At 47.6% G+C, this 10,860-nt stretch overlaps 1 protein-coding gene across 2 annotated transcripts in view; it reads right to left on the minus strand.

The window, feature by feature from the left end:
* Positions 1 to 6,227, minus strand: part of Mbtps1 (membrane bound transcription factor peptidase, site 1) — a 53,629-nt gene extending 47,402 nt beyond the window's left edge. For both annotated transcript variants that reach the window (XM_027933010.2, XM_027933008.2), the window contains exon 1: positions 6,115 to 6,227. The gene's annotated coding sequence lies outside the window, so the exon portion shown is untranslated. The remainder of the gene's footprint in view (positions 1 to 6,114) is intronic.
* Between the last annotated feature and the right edge of the window lie 4,633 nt (positions 6,228 to 10,860).

Raw genomic sequence — 10,860 nt, forward strand, 5'->3', positions numbered from 1 at the left:
GGACACCGCACAGGCAGAGAGGGGGCAGCAGCAAAGTGAAGACTGATTTGATTAAATAAACATTTCCCAGGTAATGGAAGGCAAATTTTTTAATGCCAGAAAAAGAAGTCAGAAATAAGAAGAAAAAAATTGAACGAACCATTCAGTATTGGACTGAAACTGAAGTGCTACTATAAACTCCAGGTTTTCACTGTGTGGACTGGCAGATGCAGAAATAAACAAGCACACACGTGTGCACATGTGCGTATACACATACATTCCACGTCCATCTACTGAAAGGACGTGTGCCACCCAAGTGCTCTCCAGGAAGAGAAGCCAGGCTCCTAGGGAAAGACGCAGCTCCCGGCAGGGCAGGGTGAGGTCAGGTGAGTCTGGAACACCTTATACCAGAGACTGAGGAAGCACTCAAATAATGATGTGGATGTGTCACAGAGACACGGAAGCCAGAGTGGAAGGACTTCCACTAGCCACCCCAGGGACATCTGAGCATCACAGTAAACAACAGGAGTAAGATCCTAACCTCCTGAGGAAACAGAAAAACAGGAGTCTACAATGACATAAATACATAACATAAATTTAAAGTTTGAAGAAGACATTTACATCGTCTTAAAAATGCCTCTCACAAAGTATGTATTAAGCAGGAAAGAGTAACTTCACTAGAGAAGCCTAGCCAGTGGTCCAAGCTCCCTGCCACGGGCAGCAGTCCTGGCTCCACGCAGGCAGATGAACTGAAAAGAGCCCGTCCCACCTGAGGTTCCTGCCAGAGAGGAACAGCTGGAATCAAACCATGAGGACATATCAGATGAACCCCAAACAAGAAACATTCTACAAAGTTACTTTATGTCATCAACTTTACACAGAATGACACCCAGACATCCCAACAAATGGGACAGAGCTACCAAGAAATCAAAAGCTTAGCTATTACCTGTGGGATATTGGTCCCAGGGCCCCCCAATATCCATAGAGGCTCAAGTTCTTTAGCTAAAATAGCACAGGGTTTCAGTATTGCCTCTGCCCAGCTTCCTGGATACCTGAAATCATTTCTATTATTCCCAACACCTAATACAATGTAAAGGCTACATAAATAGTTATGTTCTATTGCTTAGAGAACAAAGACAATCCAATTTCTTTATCTCAAATATTTTCCATCAGTTGTTGGTTCAATGTGTGGATGTGAAACTTGGTATATGGAAGGCCCACTCATTCTAGGGAACTGACATATTTCCTGAAAAGATTAACAATAAATTTCTGTTAAAATTAACCTCAATGTCTGCATGATTTATGTTACAAAAATCAACATTCTGACAGGAAAAAGGTTGAAAGCAATCAGCACATAATACAAAACATGTTTAAGAATACAACATACCCAATAAAATTACTATTCTCATATGTTGCTGAATATAAAAAATTCTTAAAAACTTTTAGAATGGTAATTTGCCAATATGCATTAAAACTCCCCAAATATTCATAAAACACCAGGTCCCATGGCTACAGTTGTAGTCCCAGTTATTCGGGGGGCTGAGACAGAAGGATGGCAAGTTTGAGGCAAGCCTCAGCAACTTGGCAAGACCCTGTCTCAAAATAAAAAATAAAAAGGTTTGGTGATGTAGTTCAGGAGTGGATCACCACTGAGTTCAACCCCCAGAAGGGGGGGGGGGGGGGCGGTTAAAAACTTTTGGTACAATAAATACAGTAATAAAAAAGAGTAACATTTACTGAGCATTGACAGGTTCTATGTAAGTAATTTGCATTTATTAACTCATTTAATCCTCACAACAACCTGTTATCACCCCCTTTCAGGTAAGGAAACTGAGGCCCATCAGACCTACACCCGTGGTTTGGGCACCCTGGCCTGTGAATGGGAAAGCTGTCTGTGAGCTTGGCAGGCTGGCTCCAAATGCCACATCCTTCAGAGAGGGAACCTAATTTTCTAAAATTTCCCCTCAGAATTCATTCCAACATGCATGAATCTGAAAGGACACTGATTTACAAGCAAGATAGGTACTGCAAGATTATAACTGGGGAAAATTAGAGCCCATCTAAATGTGCAATAAGGGAACTGGAAAATAACTATGATTCACTCACACTAGGGAATGCCATGCAGCAATCTCAAACTACATCCCTGTGCTAGGCTGAATAACGGTCCCTAACTAAGATGTCCAGGTCCCGCCCTCAGACCTGTGGGTGTTAACTGCGAGTATGCCTCCACGCGATCTGGAGCTGCGACCATGCCTCTGCAATCCAGGTGGGTCAGGTGGACTCACAAGCATCCTGCCAGGACATGATGCTGGAGGTGATGTGAAAAAGAGGGCAGGACAAGGGATGCAGGTGGCCTCTATAACCTAGGGGAGGGAAGGACACACACTCTCTCCAGAGCTCCAGGAGGCCACCCAACCCATACCTTCACTTCAGCCCAGTGGACACTTCTGACCTCCCAAGCTGTAAGAGAGGAGATGCACGTTGTGTTACGCCATTGTCTGTGGTAGTGTGTTACAGCAAAAGTGGGAATATGAAAAAAATGCTGATGAAATATTCAACAAGACAGTCCATCCAAAATTTTTGGTTTTAAAAAAGTGTCTATGTGCAACAGAGGAAAAAAAAAAACAACTGAAAGGTACATGCCAAAATGTAACAGTGGCTCAACCTTCTTCTTCTTTTTTTTTAGTATTTATTTTTTAGGTATAGATGGACACAACACAATGCCTTTATTTTTATGTGGTGCTGAGGATCGAACCCAGGTCCCGCCCTTGCTAGGTGAGCACTCTACCACTGAGCCACAATTCCAGCCCCGGCTCAACCTTCTAAAAGGTTGATTGCATAGCTATTTTGTTTTATTTATATTTTTACGAAGTATGTTACTTTTATTAGATGAAACATTAAATACTTTAATAGACCTTTTCAAATAAATTTTAAAGAAAAAAATTACATTCTCTGATAAAATGGCAGCACAAAATTTCAAATCTAATGCTAGATTTTCTCAAAAATATATCTACAGCTACCTTCCAGCTTAAGGAAAAGCTACTCTTTGAAAAGAGCGAGCATCTAGCTGGTGCACTGGAGAAAGGCTCTTCATTTCTTACCACCTACTCTCCAGGCCTCTCAGGGTTCACTGGATCCGCTGTGTCAACAAGATTTAACTTTTATGAATTCTTACGTAGAAGACCTGCCTATCTTCACTAAAAGGCATTCTCTATTAAGACAGAGCTTCCACCAGTGGCTTCTCCATGTGGCTGCACTCTAATGACACATGTAACTAAAAGGTGACTCTGATGTCAAATACTAAGAGGAAAACAGAGTTCCAGTCCTATGTGCCAGGTATAGGAAGTAATGCAACATGTGTAAAGGGAGGTAAACAGAGGAACTCTATCACTGGGAAAGCCACTGGTCTAACCAACAGTGAAAATTCCATGAAGCTCTGAGATTCTTCTACTTATTATTTGCATAATTAGTGAATATCACAAAGATATACTTCTGTGTATAATGAATACATCTGAAATGATTTCTTTGAAAATAATTTTAAAACAATTCAGGTGAGAGGAAATGGTTTGCTATCACATGATAATCATCTAATTATGAAGCTAGGCTTGCTTCTTAACAAACTAGTTTACTGAAATAACTCCACATAAGACTGAACTGTGTTTAGACCATGACAGGGTACTATCCAGTGTAATTAAAAGTTGGCTGGAAAACTACCACTTTAGCTAACTAATTGCATACTTGGTTGTATTACTATTGTTTAGCAGGCTAACAATTAAGCAATGCCAGGACACATCATTTTAAAATAAAGGTACATTCTCAAACCTTATTGAACCATTTCTTCAGGCACATTCTATCAGTTAGTCTTCCATTTATCAACAGAGAAGCGTGGTCCGCAGCATCATTAGCCGACTCCTGACTCCTGCGCAAGCCTGCTCACAGATCCCTGCAGTGTGCTCTCAACCTCTGGTCATCTAAGATTAGCCAGCCACACAGGAGTCACTCCCAAACTTCCTCCTTCCTCATTTTACTTAAAATTCTTTTCCTTGAGCAAATACACATGGTTAAGATTAATAGTTAATAGATTTCTGCAACTTGTCAAAATGGATTAGGCCACAGGAAAGAAATTGATTTGTCTTTATTACCTCCTTAATCTCCCTCAGGCAATGCTGAAAAAGTCCTCGCCTCTTCAGCCCTTCATCCCCTACTCAAACACCAATGGAAGGCCAGAACATCAATAGCTGGGGAGGTGAGGAGTTTCTAATAAACTATAACCACATCTGGTGGAGAGGCAAACTGCCTACCTCCCAGAGAACCCACTACAAACACTACTGGGAGATGTGCATTCTGCCTTTGCCTTCAGTCTTTTTAGTTTTGTTATTCTAGTTGTGTCACTAACTATGGCTGTCACCAAAAAAGACAGCAGTCCAAGAACTATCCACCACCAGTGGATGGAAAATAAAATCAAAGACATGAATTTGAAGAGAATGACAAACACTTCTTGGGGGAAATCACTCTGTTCATGCCCAGGGGCAGCGGCGGCCCAGCCAGCACTGCACTAGAACTCACCTTCCACACAGAAGCCACCAACTCTTCACCACAAAGGGTGACTGAAATGCAGGAGAGGCCTAATGGCAAATACCAGCTTGCACCCCCCAATAACAGGTCAGCTGTCATGTGCAGCAAACACTGAAGCATAAGATAAAATTTTATTTGCAAAAAGCGTTGTGCATAGGATTAAATAAACAAAATGTGGGCTGTCCATAGAATGGACTACCATTCAGCCAAGAAAAGGAGTGAAGCACCAGTTCATGCTACCACGAAGACAAAGGGCAAACACATCAGCTCAGAAGCCAGACACAAAGCCACATATCATGACTCCTTCTAAATACTCAGAGAAGGCAAATCTAGGAAAGTTAAGTAGATGAGTGGTTGCTTGGGACTGGGAACAGAAATGGGTATTGACTACAAAGAGGTTTCAGGGGTCTTCTTGGGGTGACAGAAATGTTCTAAAAGGGGACTGGTGTGATCACTGCACAACTCTGCATGTTTACTAAACCACTGTATACATAGTACACTTCAAACAGGTGAATTTGTGGCATGGTATTTTTATCAAAACGAAGCTCTTACATTTAAAAAATAAATATTAATAAAAATTTCTGCAAATTTAAAAAATTGGGGGGGGGGGGGACTATTGCATGTAAACTGAGACCCAGAAGTCAGAGATGCTTACTAGTATGCACAAAAGGGCGAATCTCCAGAATTCAGCCTCGAGGTCCTACTCCACTCTAACATCTGGAAGTGTCATTCAGAATCTAAAGTAATACAAATAATTGATCTAATTTGCATAGACAAATAGGCGAAGATTCTCAAGGGCTCTGCCTAAAACAAGGGGTAAACATCTTAATAAGAATGATGCCAAGCCTGGGGATATAGCTCAACTGGTGGAGTGCTTGCCTCGCATTGCATCTCCCCCCCCCCCAAAAAAAAAAAAATGATGCCAGCGATCCACAGCAGTCTCCGGCGGCACAACATGCCTAGCAAGTCAAGGCTGCAGGGCCCTACAGGTGTGAAAGGCACTCGGTTCTGAGGGCGAACCACTCTCCGGTGCCCAGCATGCCACAGGCTTCTCAAACTGCATTTGAAGGATCAGTAGCGATGCGCAACGCGCAGACTGCGACACCGCACGGAACTGCAGTCAATTAAGTAAAGTCTGACGCCAGCAGCTCCCTGAAAGCCCTCTAGAACTAACTGGGCGGCTGTCCGGAGGTCCAGGGCCACGGCGACACTGCGCTCCGTTTAAGTGTATTTCACAGAAAGAAATAGCGAACTGGCAAGCTAACCGACCGCGTGCAGGACCGGCCAGCGCGGGGCGCTGGTGGCCGGGAGCAGCGGCGGCCGGGAAGCAGGGTGGCCGGGGCTAGGGAGCAGTGGCAGCCAGAGCCGGGGGACACTGTGGCGGCGGGGAGCAGCGTGACCGGGGGCCTGGCCGGGGAGCAGGGTGGCCGGGGCCTGGCGGCTGGGCCCGGGCGCGCCTCGCCGCAGTGCAGGCGGGCGGGACGCCCGGGGTCTCGAGCCTCGGACGCGGAGGGTAGGAGACACGGCGGCCCGGGCGGCGGGGCGCGTGCGGGGTCGTACCTGCGGCCGCCTCAAGCTCGGGGCCGAGCGGCCCTGGGTAACGGCGCCTCCGCCGCGGACCCTCCTCGGCTCTCCATTCGGGGCTGTTTACTCGCAACTCTCGCGAGGCCACCGGCTGGAAGCGTCGTCCGACGGCGGGCGTGCCCTGCGTGCTCCGCGCGCCCGGGGCCTGCGTGCGCGCTCCGGACACAGGCCCGCGGGCCCGGGCCGGAGGGTGGGCCGAAGTCTCGCGACATTTGCGGGCAGGGGGGCGGAGCCAACTCGCAGGGAGCCGCGAGGGCGTGGCGCAGCCTAGGAAGCCCCGGCCCCACAGCGACAGCGGCCGAGCTGGGGAAAAGCTCTCTCCTTCCCCAGCTCCTGCCGTCAACGCGTCTGAAACTCTCACTCCAGCGCCATCGCTTCCTGCAGGTGTCCACATCCAGGCAACCTCACTGTCCTTCCTCCCCAGCTAGGGGCGCCCATTTCCATCGCCTGTTGGCACCTCGGGGCACCTACTTCTACGCGTGTGGAAGCTGAGACGTGGAGAGGTGGTTGAAATGCCCCCGACTTCTACGCAGACGTACAAACCCCTCAGTGCCATGGACGCAGCCTCCTCTACCCTTAGCAGCCTGGGCTTGTCGACTGGGAGGGCCTCCTGACGACGGCCCAGCACTCACCTGGTGCCAGGCTGCCTGTGCCTTGAAAGACCGGGAGGACCTTTGTAACGCCAGACGTTTATCTTTTCTTTCTTTAAGAAACCAGGATCTGAAAAGATTACCTGGGTAATTTAGACAATAGGAAAACAGCTTGTTTTCTTTCTTTCTTTTTTTTTTTAAGAGAGAGAATTTTTTTAATATTTGTTTTTTAGTTTTCGGCGGACACAACATCTTTGTATGTGGTGCTGAGGATTGTACCCGGGCCGCACGCATGCCAGGCAAGCGCGCTACCGCTTGAGCCACATCCCCAGCCCAAGACAGCTTGTTTTCCATCTAAAAGTTGAGCCTGAGGGACTGCAGCATATGACAATGCTAATGGGTCAGGATGTGCTGTAAGATGAGAAAAAACTACAGCACATCTTTTTTTTTTTTTTTAACCTTTCACTGCACCATAGGAATGCTGAATGACACCAATATGACAAGCAGTTCATTTTCCCTTTAGCATGCTTTAATCACATTGACTTATAATGTAATGGATACATACAGAATCACAAAACACTATATCCCACCTCGGGCATCTGCTTTGTAATTTTGAGGGTGTTTAACTTCTTTGTACCTCAGCTTCCTCATCCAAAAAGCAAGGATACTGAGACCTACCTTAAAAGATGAGGACTGAGCAAAACACAAAGGAAGTGCTTGGCTTATGTATAATTTAATAAATGTTGAACTCAAGTTCTTTCGAGAGTCAGCTTATTCCATTTTATGAAGTTTCTGAGAATTCTTGATTCTTTTTTCATTTGCAGATCTCCAAAGCACTTCCTTCTGCCACCACGTAATGCATTTGATCTTAACCTTGACGATGTCATTCTGTTCTAACTTGGGGTAAATTCATCTTGACCTGGGTTCTTTTCAACAGTCCTGTAGTCACTATGCCATTGAATACAGGCCAGCTGTTCAGAACAGGGCACTAGTGAGATGCAAACATCCTTGTCATATGTGACAGAGAAGCCCAAAAGCAGGGCAAGATGACAATGCTCCAGTTCCTGAGAAAGCCTGTAAGGTAAAGAGGGCTGGGGCACAGGGCAGAGAAGTGTCACTTAGAGATAATGAAAAACTGAGACCTAAAGGATCTGGTCTACCACCAGTGGCTTTCCACCACTGCAGAGTCTAAGATAACTTTTCAAAAATTGCTTCTTGTAAAAACAAAGCATTCTCAATTCCAGGGGAAGGTAGATCTTTATTCAAACTCAATGTTATCTTTAAGAGTAAGAGTTAATGGTGCAGGCATCAGGTGAACCAGGAAAGCCATTGTTCCCAAGCTGCATCTCTCAGGCCCTGGCAACTGCTCCACTCTGCTCTACTCCACCAACTCAAAAGATCCACAGGGTCCTAGTGGATCTGCACAGCCAGCAGCAGAATGTGCAGACCTTTGTTTGACAAGGACAGCTTTGACCATGAGCTTCAAAATCTCAACATAGACACCAACATAGACATCAAGGGCAAGAGTGTGCCTAAGTGTTGCCCAGATGGCACCAGAGGATGCCCATGGAGACATCCTCCTTTGCACCTTTGCCCACCAGCAGGCTGTAGGCTTCCAGGACAATTTCATGTTCATGGTGCTGAAGCTGTGCCACCAGAGGTCTCCCCAGAGCTGCCCTAGAGGAGGAAAGCACCCATGCACCCCCAAGTTTGTGGCAGGTTGTCCTTAGTACCAGACCATGCACCAAATCTGAGCTACTCACAAAAACCTCAAGCTTGGCAAACTTCCTAAACGGCGACATGGAAGTGAAAACCAGATTTGGGCTGGCAAGCAAGGTCAAACAGGAACAGGGACAGGCTGCGTGGGACGACTCTTCAATTACCTCGCTCCTGAGGTGCTGAGTCAGCAAGGGCAGTTTTGAGACTGTTGTGAAGTGTACAGGGTACAACACATAGCCCTTGTAAGTGGTGGCTTCTGAGGCCCCTTGCCTTAAAGGGCCCACCTCCCACAACAACCTCATGACGTCCTCACATCCTGAACATGCTTCCTATGAATCCCTGGGGGCGGACCACGAGCAAGCTGTTCAAGGACAAGTGCTTTACTCCTGGATTCCACCTCCTGTCACGGGCCTCACCACTCCCCTGAGGTTTTCAGTTGCTCTTAAGCTCCTCAATAAAGGGATGGAAACCTCCCTTCTCTGAGCATCTCAGGAAAAAAAGGAACCCGTGGTTCTGGAGACAAACGAGGTGCCACCAGACCCACAGAGCAAGGGCAGGCGAGGCAGATCTGCAACTCCCGCCTGCATCCTGTGCTCTGGCCAGGGAGTGTGTGGACTCCTGGGGCCTGTATGGCCTGGGGTCAGCTGTGAGCAGCAGCATGGCCTTACCTCTACTGCAGCAGTGGTGTCTGCAGAACGGAGCCTGAGAGCACCGTGTCCTGCCTGGCTAGATCCCACCCAGACTCCCTGATGATGGCCTCCTTAAGAATTCCCACAACACACCAGGCCATGAGGCAGCTTCACCGCCCTGTCTAAACTGGCCCCACACCTGCAGTAGCCCCATCCCACCCCTAAACAAGGACACTCCCTCCAGGACTGTGCCAAACTGACCCTGTCTCCAGATGCTGCTGTGGCCTACACTAAGCAGCAGGACTTGGGAAGCACCTCCTGAGCACCCCCCCCCCCCCCGAGGAACTGCCCACGCCATGTCTGGTCCTGCGGCAGAGCTCAGCCTCCAGCTGGTGCCCTTTGGCTTCCCAGCCCCTGGGCCTGCACCAGTTAGCTCCCACGGGCTATTTCTGAAACATGCTCCCAGCCCTGAGACCCCCCTGGCAGGTGGGGTACTCTGTTACTTTTGTACATGTTGGGGTGCAGGTTCCAAAGCCTCTTCTGGGTCCCTCAGCCACCACAGCATGCTACAGAATAGCTCTACTGAATCTGGAACGTCCTTCCCTTGCTTTATACACACTAAACACATGAATCTTCAAAATGGAGAACAGCAGCCAAGCCACAGATGCACCCGGTCTCACAGTGGGGTTTCAGCCCAATAAGCTACTCTAAGGTGAAAACCGCCTCAGCTGAAAACGCACAGGGCTAGACCTGGCCGCCTCGAGAGCGCTCACAACACTCAGGCACAGCTGCCCTCCTGGTCCCAGGCTAGACTCAACCAGCCTTGGACTGAAAATAGTTGGGGAAAAGAGCCTGTTCTGAACTTGTAGAAACGTTTCTTTTCATTCTTCCCTGAGCAACAAAGCTTTTTCATGTGACATTTATACAGTTTTAGGTAATATAAGTGACCCAGAGATCAATGAAAGTATACAGAAGGATAGGCATCAACTGTATGCAGTACTGCAGCATTTTATGAGGGGTGTGAGCTTCCCAGGTTTGGGCACCACAGGGGTCCTGGGCCGATCCCACACAGATCCAAAGGACAACTTGAATGGTGACCATGTGTTCACAGGGCTGGCTGGGAGCTACAGCTCTCTGCCACCACCCAGCATTTCGAGAGGACTGAAGTGTGTATCACCTGCCTGGGAGAGAGTCGTCAAAATACAGTTCATATCATCACATTTAGCATTCACACCATCGTAAAGCCAAAGAGTCGTACACTGAACCATCCTAAGTTGTTAGGTTGGGGCCTGTACTGAGAGGAATGGACAGTCTGGAGATGGTTCTGGAACACAGAGCGTCAAGACTGAGGACATATCCCTAACCCTCTGCATCCCAAACCTAACAGAACTTTGTCTTCGACATAGGAGAAACAAAAAAGGCCCCTCAGGATTGTCTTCTGGGGCTCCCTTCCCTCTCCTCCCCACTCTCTGGAACCCACCACAGTCTGGCCTTCAGCCTCCTTCAGCCCCACCACTCGCCCGAAACAGCTCACTCAAATCGCCCACCGTCTGCACACTGCAAGTGCCGTGGCTGAGCCCAACTTCATCCTCCTCAACCCTCCGGAGACGAGATGGAAAAATAGCTTGGAGGCTTCAGAAGCTTCCTCGACAGTCACACATAATTATGTTCCTGAAGCTTCAGCTTTTAATGAATTATGACCACAGGTATTCACAGGTTGATTTTTGGTAATCATTTCTATGAGGAAAAAGAGAAACCCTCCTTCCAACCAACCAGCTTAGAAA

Source organism: Marmota flaviventris, chromosome 18 (assembly GCF_047511675.1).
Source record: "Marmota flaviventris isolate mMarFla1 chromosome 18, mMarFla1.hap1, whole genome shotgun sequence".
In the NCBI taxonomy this organism is placed as follows: Eukaryota; Metazoa; Chordata; class Mammalia; order Rodentia; family Sciuridae; genus Marmota; species Marmota flaviventris.